Here is a 10,691-nt window from a genome sequence, read left to right as displayed (position 1 = left end):
GGCCCTGCACGTTGTCTGGGCAGCCCCACTGCAGCCGCCTCTTGCCCGGCTGGTTTGGTGGTGACTGGTCACTGGTCAGGGCAGGGGAAGATTTTACCAGTTTACCAGTGCCGGTGCTCTGGGTCCTCCCATATCCGGCAAACAAGGCTGTGGCTTTTTCTCTGTAGACTCAACTCACACAGGTTAATGTGAAAGCTAAAATCAATTAAAAATCGCAGAGGTGATCACCCCCCTGTGGCATGCAGTGGTGTGTCCTGTGGCCCTTTCCTCCCGGTGAAGTTCGTTATCAAAAGATAAGGGCTGAGGGCAGCTGTGCCCTGATCCGGCTTGTGTTTGTGCGGGGTTCAGCTCCTGCAGCGCCCTGTCCCTGTGCCACGGGTTGTTCATGTGTCTGTCGCTTGTGATACGTGCTGGGGTGTTGCAGCACCCTGTTGCAGTTCACCCCGTCAGTTACCAGATGGAGAGCCTGTTTCATTCAGTGGCACTTTGGCCCACAATTTGTGGTCGGTAAAGCCAGAGGGTGTTCCAAAATGAGTCAATAAACAGGAGTCGCGGGTAGGGCATGAGACAGAGGGCTCTCGCTCTCAGCGCACGGAGCTGCTCCCTCGCTGCTGGCTGTGTGGTTGTGGGCTGTGAGCCCAGGGCCTCGGAAGGGCTGAGCCCTTTTGGCTGGAGCAGCGTGTCCCCACGAGAGTGATGGCGGCCTGGGCTGGTCTCCCCTTGACAAAGCCTTGTCACCCTGCATGCTGATGAAGTGAGATGGCTAGAGAAACCTTGGTGTGAGTTTACAGAGGAAAAAGTAGTTCCTTTTCGCCCCCACGTACAAAGGTGATGGTATCTACGTTTCACAGGCTGGGAAGTGAGGTACAGGGGAGAACAGGGAAGTTCACACAGGGCATGCGTGGCAACGGTGAGAAGTGAAATTAAGTCCCCATTTTTTCCCAGTCTTAACAGGAGCATCCCTCTCGTAAAATTCCAGAGTTGCCTGTTTTTTTTTCACTTTCACTTCTTGTTTTATTAGTACAGGCAACAAGCATATCTCTATGGCTTGTTTTTTTAGTGGCAAATGCATTCATAAAGGAGAGTTTCATAATGAAGAGAGAGACATGTGAGTGTAGAAGAGAAAAGGTGTCCTGTAGCTACGTGGTCATCGTGGATGTCATATATAATTAGTGTTATAAACTAATACATCCTTTTGCACAAAAATAGAACAGGATCCAGGTAATGAATGGGAGGGTGTATTTTAATGTTTGCACACACGGGGGCAGAGTTAAACTTGTGTGTGACCACTGCTTTTGAATTTCTTCAATAATCTCTCAGCAGATTGAATTGCATATTGCATTCCTTAGATTTTGTAATAATGAGAAGGTGGAAATCTCTCTTCCTCTGTCTCTTTTCCTAAAAAGGATAAGAAGAAAAAAAATGAAGGTGGCTTCCATTTGTAATAAATAAATAGGCATGAAAATTTTCTGGTAGGGACTCAAAAGATACAATCTGAGCTTTGAAGAGGAAATCAGCAATTATCACTAACATACCAACTTTCTGAATTGTCTGATCCTTAAATTAAAGGCACAGAAAAGAATTTCCTTTTCCCTGCTGTCTTTTGCACTGAAATGTATGAGACTGCTTTTCCTGCCTCAACTCACCACTCTCTCTCAAAGATGTTCCAAACCTTGCACTTTTAAGCATTGTTATGCGTGGGGGGGAAATCAAGTCTGTTTTCTCCCTCCTGTTAACCGGGCACTTACTTACAACATGTTGTATATCCCAGGGGAAACAGAAAGACTATCTAAAATTTAGAATGGTTGGATTTACTATAACCAGTAGCACTCTAACATGCTCAGCACCTCCAGCTTGTTTTTGACTGCAGTAATCAATGGGGATTGTGGGCTGTCTACAGCTTGTAGGAAGCAGTATGCGCTGTACAGAGTTGGGTTATTAACTACACATTTGCGGCCAGAGGCTACTTCCATTGGGAGATTTGCCATTGATTCAACAGCATCGGAGCAAGCCTTTTGTTAAAATGTCTGCCAACAGTGTCAGTTCTCTCTTTGTTCAGCCAGTCTAATACCAAACGCCATCTAACCTATTTTGTATGTTGGCCCTGATGTCCTCAGAATGGCTGGACGTCACGATTTCAACACTGTGTACGTTTTCCAGTGCTTCATCACCAGAGATCCCCTCTGTTCCCCCCCTGCAGCTCATGATGCAGCCGTGGTGGTGGCTTGGGCACAATGAGGGAGACAAAATTCCTCAGGATCTGCATCCCAGCCTTGGCCTGAGCGTGCTGGCATCTGGGGAAAGGAACCAAGAACAGCAAGAAGAGTAAGAACTGACCTTTCCCCACTCTGTAGTGTAAACCACTGGGCTCAAGCTGATTGAACAGGCGCTGGGATATCATGCCAGGCTAAGAAAGCAGAACTGCCAAAAATGGTTTATAGCCTTTTTTATACTTCTGCTCAGTCACTGTGTGTCACCCTCTGGAGAGAGATGGACTTCACAGAAGGGGTAGTCACATTCTGATGTTTCCACAGCATTGGACACACAAGAAGCCTGAAGCGATATATTTTGGTTTCTGAGGAAACCCCAGCCAGTCTGGCTCTGAAGCTCTAGTAACTATTACTGTTACAAATAGAGGAAATAGGGGAAAGCCTGTGGAACATCAGCTTGAAACTACCCTGAAGAGGAACCTTTTAACTTAGCAGAACTGCAGGAAACTACAGTTTTGAGAGCTACATCAAATGGGGTGGTTTGGTGATAAAGAGAAGTGTAACTTGCCAACAAGTGGGTACCTGAGGGTAAATAAGACAGGAAGAGATAGTTAATAAAACTGTCAGGCAGCAGAGAGCAGACCCCTGGAGGCAGTGGAGGAGGTGTTGACAGCAGACAAGGGCAAAACAAGGCATGTTCACAGTATTCCCAAAGTATAATATGGTTACATTTTCTTCTGAGTCTTGTCTACATGAAAATCTTGCGCTGTTTCATTATGTTGATGCAAATGCCTTTTTTGGACACATATCAGTTGAAGTACGTTGTATATTGATTTAGCTTAAATTCATTCCTTACCACTTCAGTTAAAACAGTAGAAAGCACTCTTCAGCAAAATAACATCTATCCTCCCACAGATTTAGCATTAATTTAACAGCATCAGTTTTTGAACTGGTTTAATTAAACTGCAACTTCCTTGCACAGGCCAGGACTGGTTGCTGCGGAAGCAGAAGCATATCAGTGTCTTTTTGTGTCTTTTCTTGAACTTGTAAAAAGAAACCTTCTGATCATAGACTGGAGAGGTGGATTAATGTGGGACGGGCAAATACTTTGCTTGATTTTCTCTAGGTCAAGCCCTGTGAAAAGAGCAGGTACCAAAGCATCAACAAAGACCATACTTTCTCAGCTGTTTCTGTGGAAGAATGGGCTTTGTAACGAGGGGATAAGCAACTTAAGTTAAATAGGAAGAACACCGTGGCCAGCCTCCAAACGCAACTCATCTACAAATGGAAAATTTGCCCATCCCAGACCTACATTCCTGTCCAGTTCTGTTGGTAGGCATGGTTATCAGAGGAATGAGATTTTCCTCTCTTGTATATGCAGACTGTAGGTTTTCCAAAGCTCATCACTTCTGAGAACAGTGTGCTATTTTTCTTGCCAAGTGGAGGCTCTTGTCCTCGTGGAAAAATATTTTCATGCTCCATTTCAAGTTTCAGCAATCAGCCGTGTCTAGTTTTGACAAGAAAAGGGGTGCTTCAAATGCCTTAAGAAGGCATTTGGAAGGGATATGTTTTCCATTTGTGAAACACAAAAGTGTTGAAAATATTTTCCTCATGTTTGAAAAACAAAACAAAATGAAGCACACAGTAAAACCAGTGAGTTCATCTTGGTTAGGAACAACATGAAAAATACCACTGTGGAATCTGTGCAATTAGAGCTGAATAGAAATTGCTTTATAACCTGAACTCGTACACAACAGAGGAGCCAGATTTTTTTAGCTGAGTTACTCAGGTTTTGTGAATACGAGAGCAGAACCTCATGTGGTCTTTCTCCTGTCACGTGGCAGGACCCATGGGCAATATGAACATTTAGTGGGGATGTGGAAGGTCCAGTGATTCCCACAAAAGTTTGGCTTATTGTCCTTCACTAATCCATGGATCTGCAGTTATTTCGCTGTATGCTCCAGCTTTGCTGTAGGGTTGGTCAGATGGGCTTCTGCACTCTCAGCATCTGTCATTTCCAGAAGTAATTCAGAGCATACAGGGAGGAGGCCATGAGCCGCAAATTGTTCTGGCAGGATGCTTCCAGCTATTATCTTGTCTGTGGACTCTCATTTGTCCTGTAACCAGAACATGTCTGTAGCCCGCGGGGCTGGGAAAAGATGGTGGCCAGGTGTGGGTTGCTGCAGAAGCCAGGAAAATTAATTTGGCCTGTATGTGCTCCCAGCTGCCCCCGTAAACTAGATGTAACCCAGAGGTCCAGATAAAGTGGCTTCTTCATGTCTAAAGTTTGTGAGCACCTATATCTTTAGAAGGGCAAGAGACCTTGGTCAGATAGCATGGGCCTCATTTTATGGTATCTTTGTAGAGGTATTATAACACCCCCCTCCAAAAAAAAGATAGTTTGTTACCAGATATATGCTACTTCTGCAAATGCCTTCTTAAGAAGGGCAGGACCATGCTGCCCAGGTTTTTTTTGTCACAGATCCATTGAATTGATCTTGGCTCAGTTACTTATTTGGTATATTGCAGATGCAGACAAGGAAGAATAATGACAACAGTACTGAATGTTTAAACAAGTACTTGACGTATCCAAAATGCTAAATGTTGGATAGTGCCTCATGTCTCTGGGAAGTAGAAAAATGTCTTTTTTGTAATATAAAAAGGAGATGCTGAATTACAGGCAAAATATTTTTTCCAGGGTCTTCTGTGGACAGCTAGATCTGATGGCAATAGAGAGGAATAGACTAATTCTGAATCAAAAACCAGTGGAAGTCAGGCACAAAATTATTTAAATGAATGGATTTCCATGTAAGTAAAACAGGTGTGAGATGAAAATTAGAATTGAAAAATTCTGGGAACTTGGATATCCTGACTCCTCATCCATGCATGTTTTATTACCCCTGTCTGCCTTTCCACTTATGCTCCTTTTTCATTAAAGAAATGGGGGTGGGGGTGGGGGGTAGGGGAAGCATGAATTAACTTGTGATACACAGCTATTTATTTAGCAACTTAACTCCTAAAGTTTCCTGGGAAACAATCCTGTAAAAGAGAGACCTGATTCTGTTGCTTTTTTAAGTCAGGAGCAACCCCACTGAATTCTGAGAAGTTACTGTAAAGTAGAAGAACAATGTGACTCAGTCCTTCTCTTTAATCATGACACAGGACAGATTTTTTTATGTAGGAAACTAATTTTTGTGCTCCATTCAAAACCAAACTAAACATCAGTCAGGCTTGTTTTGTAAATTGGTATGCTGCAAGAGAGCCACGTACCATGGAAAGAAATGTAAGAAGCACAAGACAAATCTTTGTGATTTGTAGAGTATTTGTGAGAAAACAAACATAATAAATACAGACAGAGATAGCTCTGCACACACACATCAGCAAGTTCTTAGTTAACCTAGAGTTTATTGTAACATGGAAGTAAAAAACTTTAGAGCAGCTTTTTTGAGGTGAACCATTAATTTTTCATAGAAAGACATTAGTACGAGCGAACTTGACTATGTCTTGTGTGTGTTTGTTGTTCTCCCCATTCTCTACAATGACATTGGATTTCCCATTTTACCCTTTTGGTTATAGTTGCCCAGATTCTTACGTGCTGTTACCATGCTCTAGTATCAGTACTATCCAGTCTGTTTTGTAACTAACTAACTTATCATGCCTTCACTAGACACCACCCTGCTGCTTTCTTTTTTTCAGAGGCCCTTTTAAATTATCTCTTCCCAAACAGTTTCTTACTGACGTCTGATGTCTGAAGCACTTTGTTTATCATGGGGAAAAAAAAGGCAGATTCATCACGGGATTTTCTTTGCTTTTGATACTGCTACAATAAGTTAATTTGTACAATATTGTGCCTAGAAAACAGTGAAATGCCCCAAACCAAAACCTGCAATGTAAACCACTCCAAACCCACGAAATTTAAAAGTGATCCTTGTAGATCTTCAAATTGTGTTTCTTGCTCTAGAAATGGGAAAACTTCTGGTTGTGAGAAAGAATTTTGTTTTCCCAGCCATGGGCACCCTGTACAACTTCTTTTAGAGCTATTTTTGGGGGCTAGAACTGTATCCATGAGGGCTCCTTCAGAAAATTGTGTTCCACACACTTTCCTGTAGCATCTAGGCACCTGTGATGGTAAGGTGGTTATTTGAAGATGTCCATGTAATGGTTTTGAGGGCATGCAGAATGTAAGGTTTTTCCCATGTGTATGTTTTCAGCTTGGGATATGCAGAAATAAAATAAATTTTGAGTTAAGATTACAGATGAACAGACGGAAGTCACATGCTTTACTTCAGAATAACATTACCAGTACCTAGCCATAGGGATTACATAAGAAATTCAGTTCCCACTTCAGGTTTGGAATACGATGCCTCACATAGCAGCTTCCCTCCATCTGTTTTGCATATAATGAAGGCTTTTATGTATTTTCTTCCTCTTTCTCAGTCGTTTATTTGGTACTTAATGATTCAGAAAAACTTCTACATTTACTTAAAGACTGAAGCTATGATTCTGGTGACAAATGCAGGGTTAGTTTAAGTGCTTACACACTCACTCCTCTTTTTTTTGAACAGATTTTTCCCCCAAGCAATGGAGTTAGAGTAAAAAAAAAAAGTAGAATACTTTATTTGCCCTCCACATGGACTTAGCTTCTGGTTTTGACATAAAGAGCATCCACTCAGATGGGTGAAGTTATATATTGCCTCCATACCCAAACAGGATGAAAGCCCCACTGTATTTACATATGAAAGCAGCATTGTATTAGGCACTAGTAAAACAAAAGGTGAAAAAGGCCCTTTGCTGAGGAGCTTAAATTGTAATTGGGTGACTAACTGGTGTGCAAGGTACGCCTCACTGTCAGGTGCACCCCCAAGTTTTAGGTAATAATAGGCTAGGTTTAAGACGTGGTGGTGTGATATATTGGCAAATAGGGGTAGGTGTGTGATGAAAAATTACCCACGCATAGGTGTGCTTGAGCCAAGAAAATGTTGAGAACCACTTGTCTGGTTAATGCAAGACGCGGTGAGTGGCTCTAACAAAAAGACAGAATTAGGACTGGCGCGTCCTTGCCTTACGTGCTCTCTGAGCTCTGATGGAGAAGGCTTTATTTTCCTTGTATTATAGACCAAGGTCTGGTGTATAGAGACATATGAAGGACTTCAGGCCAACAGGACTGTGCAGCACTTCACGTGAGCTGTGGCTGTGGTTTCCTTCAGGAACAAGGAAAACAGCTTCCAGTCCATGAATACACATAAGTTTGCTTGGGATTCAGCTAAACAAGTGGGTTTAGAGAATAGGCTTGGGTGAAAACGTGATATTGATATCTTGTGGACTTGCAGTCTTCCTGGGATGGAAAAAATGAAGCTGATTGATTGAAAAAGCAGTGAATAAAGTGGTCTCTTAAACTGGAAAACCCGAGTAAGCAGAGGTGTAAAAAGAATAGGTAAAGAGACTGAAGGCATGGATGAGTAAGATGGCTGTGGTGTTATAAGGAAAGGTATCCCTTCTGGGTAGCACTGTCCTGCTAACAGGAAGGATAATACACAGTGTGGGCTTCGCAGGCCCCTGTCCACATTGCAGTTGATTTCTTGCAAGAAATAAAGCTTGTGTTTAGTTTACAAGAGAAGAGAGAACCAGTGTATTGGGGGGTGATGGGCAGGGAGATGGATGTAGCCAGAGTGATTTTACGATGTAACAGTTCTGAGTCCTCTTGGGGAAATAAGGATGTGTTTATCTCTCTGCATAGTGTGTTGCACTCCCAGACCTTTCTCAGTACAAATTTGGCCTCAAATGAAAGTGGACCATCAGAAAAGTTGTAGAGGAATGTGAGACAACAATAACATGGATAGCAGACAGAGAAAAGACAGGATCTAGGACTTTTGTAGAGGAAAAACTGTCGAGTGTTGAAAATGGCCTGAATGGGCCCACATCCAAGAAAATGGTGAGGATTCCTTGGGCACACATCTGGGTGGCAGACAGGACGGGCATGCTGCTGGCAGCAACCGAAGGTGGAAAGGAGTAGGGAGAGTCTAGGAGGGAAGGCACGAATTCATGCAGTAGCAAAACACCCAGGAGGAAGTTTTAGAGAGAAGGTTTCAGAGTTATTAAAGAGTGTGAGGATTTGATTACAGAAGTTTCTTTTGAAGATGAAATTATTAATGAAGACAGATCATATATCAAATAGTTCTAAACAAAGAGCTCAGGGTCTTCTGGTAATTACAATAGGTATGTCTGCAGTGCTCTATGGCAAATACTTGATCTAGCTTTGAACAAAGTAACTATTCTATGAAAAAGTACCAAGGGCATAATGAGTGAAGAACGCTCCTGTTTGCCACAGTTTTCATCAATCATTAATCGGCCTTTCTTCTTTCCAGTTCTGTTTTCTTCTGTTTCTGCCTTGCTCAGCTCCAGGCCTTTCTTCAGTGTGGTGCAGTTGCGCTGGTGCCCCAGCGGAAGTTTATATGTTGAGGAAAGGAGTTTCCTGAACTGCTTCTGCCATAAACATTCCAGCTAAATGCTACAGCCTGGAAGGGCTCCAGAGCAGACACCCTGAAAAACACAGCCCAGCTGCTCTGCGAGATAATAGTTGCCAAATGAGTATAGCTGTCTGCAAGAAGTCATGCAGGGGGATATGGCTTCGACTCTTCTGTCCTTGTGTAGTTTGAAATGTGAATTGAAGTCATTAGGCTGTTTTTGCCATGCTAATGAAATGGTCTTGTTCAAAGACGGATGGAGATAAGAAATCTGTATTTAATGGCCATGGAGTTCCTGACTTGTGGCATGGGTTGCTGTCTATTCACTTGTAGTTATGACTGCATACTGGCATATAATGTTTCTGTCTGTTAATTGTATTCTAAATGATTGAAGTACAGCCGATACACAGTGCTGATACTCAAGAATAGATCTTTTTCTTTCTATCTCTAGGACCTTTGGTTCTTTTCCTTGCACAGTCAATCAACGAGTTTGCCTGTGATGCACCCATAGTCAGAGCTGTACCACTAGTACGTTCGTACAAGAGGAGACACGTTTGACCTGACTGGAGGCAGGGTGATTGCAGGTGTGTGATCACGCAGTGTGATGTGGGAGTGTTTCTCTTTACCAGTTCGAGCTGATGGGTGGCAAATCAAACTCTTCTGGTACAGTGAACTTAAGAGTACTACTTTGATTACGTAGGCTGGACTGACTTAATACTGTAGGTTCTGGCTTAGACAAAGTTGATAGAGACAAAAGGTAGTTGTTGACATTAAAGTTAGTGGGTGAGATGAAAAGGATTATATGTGTAACTGTAAGTGTAATTCACATCCAGTAGAAATATTTTGCAGAAGCAGCAGATTTTATTGTGGTTCTGTATTGAAGTCAGCCATAGCTCTTTTTATCAGGAAAAGCATTGAAAATGTTCTCCCTGAGATGCAGAAAGCTTTCCAGAGCTTCCCAAATAAATGAGGAACAAAGTCAGTGCAGTAACTACCCAAGAGACACAGGATGCTGCTCACCGACAGCCTGGCCACTCTTACGACTTAGCACACTTAGTGCTGTGCCGTGCTGAGAGCCTAGTGAAGCAGCGTTTCACCTGGCTGGACCTTCTTTCCCACTGACAGGTTAGGATGTAATCCCTGTAAGTGCAAAACAAAACACCCTTTCTCCTCACAGCACTTTAGAGACATTATTTTAACACCTCTGCCCCAAATTTTCTTACATTTCCTTATGTTGCTTTTTCCCATCAGAATCTGAATCCCTCATCTTTCATTTTCATGCACTATCATTTTAACCTATTAAAAATGGAAGATCACCTCTCTCTCTCCCTTGTAGAGAAGGTGATAGAGCACATTAGGTATACATTCAGTTTGTGGCCCTTTAAACTTTACCTTGTGGCTGTTCAAGGGTAAGCATTTAAAGATGACAGTGTGAATCTGATTATGTATAAAAGATGTGCTCTGCTTCTTTTTAAAAATAAAAGCAGACCTATGGCAATAGAAGCAGTAAAGGACAGCACCTTCCCACACCACTTCCCTCCATTTCTAGCCAGAGCTGCTCTGTCCACTTGGTTTTGATTACTTTGAATTGGAATTACAGCCTGTGGGTATGAGGGTAGCTAGCATGATCGTTAGGAAGACTCACGTCTTATTTTTTTCCTGCTGATTTCATTATGAGTAATGAGATTTTGGACTCTTGCTTCTCACCAAAACCAAAAGGTCCTAAAGCCAGGAGAAAAAGTGAGCCCTGCCTGGGGAAAATCCCATCTGACTGACTCTGTGCCTTGTTTCCTCACCTCCTGGGAATGAGCGAGGGGGTGCTGGATGGCGGCCCAGGGCATTGGTGCTCCGCTCCCTTCCTTCGTACGGAGGCGGCTCCGGGCAGGGGAGCAGGGAGGATCCAGCGGCTGCGGGCAGCCCAGCTCCTTCCTTCGCCTCTTCCCTGACGCGGCAAACGAGTGAGCCGGCGTCCTCCCTCCCGGCTGCTGTCGCAATGTCCAGCCCGGGCGGTGGGTGA

The sequence above is a fragment of the Gymnogyps californianus genome, chromosome 1, assembly GCF_018139145.2.
Source record: "Gymnogyps californianus isolate 813 chromosome 1, ASM1813914v2, whole genome shotgun sequence".
NCBI lineage: Eukaryota > Metazoa > Chordata > Aves > Accipitriformes > Cathartidae > Gymnogyps > Gymnogyps californianus.
The sequence above is the reverse complement of the archived record's forward strand: the minus strand, read 5'-3'. Positions refer to the sequence as shown.